This window comes from Microtus ochrogaster, unplaced genomic scaffold, assembly GCF_000317375.1.
Source record: "Microtus ochrogaster isolate Prairie Vole_2 unplaced genomic scaffold, MicOch1.0 UNK146, whole genome shotgun sequence".
NCBI lineage: Eukaryota > Metazoa > Chordata > Mammalia > Rodentia > Cricetidae > Microtus > Microtus ochrogaster.
Window position 1 is genome coordinate 438242 of NW_004949244.1, and position 801 is coordinate 439042.

The following is an 801-nucleotide window of genomic DNA, read 5'->3' on the forward strand; positions in this document are numbered from 1 at the left end:
AGGTCCCATTTATTCAATGTTGCCGTTAATGTCTGTGTTGCTGGGGTTATACACAGGAAGCAATCTCCTGTGCCCATATGTTATACGGTACTTCCCACTTTATCTTCTACAAGGTTCAGTGTGTTCAGATTGATATTGAGGTCTTTAATCCATTTGGACTTGAGTTTTGTGCAGGTGATAGATATGGGTCTATTTTCATTCCTCTACAGGTTGATGTCCAGTTGTGCCAGCACCATTTGTTGAAGATGCTTTCTTTCTTCCATTGTATACTTTTAGCTCCTTTATCGAAAATGAGATTTTCATAGGTTTGTGGGTTAAAATCCGGGTCTTCTATATGATTCCATTGGTCGACTTCTCTGTTTTTATGCCAGTACCATGCTGTTTTCATTAGTGTAGCTCTGTAATAGAGTTTGAAGTCAGGGATGGTAATGCCTCCAGAAGTTTTTTTTATTGTATAGGATTGTTTTGGCTATCCTGGGTTTTTTTGTTTTTCCATATAAAGTTGATTATTGTCCTCTCAATATCTATGAAGAATTTTGATGGGACTTTGAATGGGATTGCATTGAATCATCCCCCCTATACTTCCTGGCCTTCCTGCAGGGCCTATACCCCCTCATGCATACTGCCTCTCTCTTCCTATCCCACTCAGCTTGCATCCAGAACCCTCCCCCATCTGCCTCTCCTCCCTCTTTGGGCATGTAGATGTCTATCTTTGTGGTTGAGGTGTGTTTCTTGTAAACAGTCGAAATTTGGATCCTATTTTCATATCCAGTCTCTTAGCCTGTGCCTTTTTATAGGTGA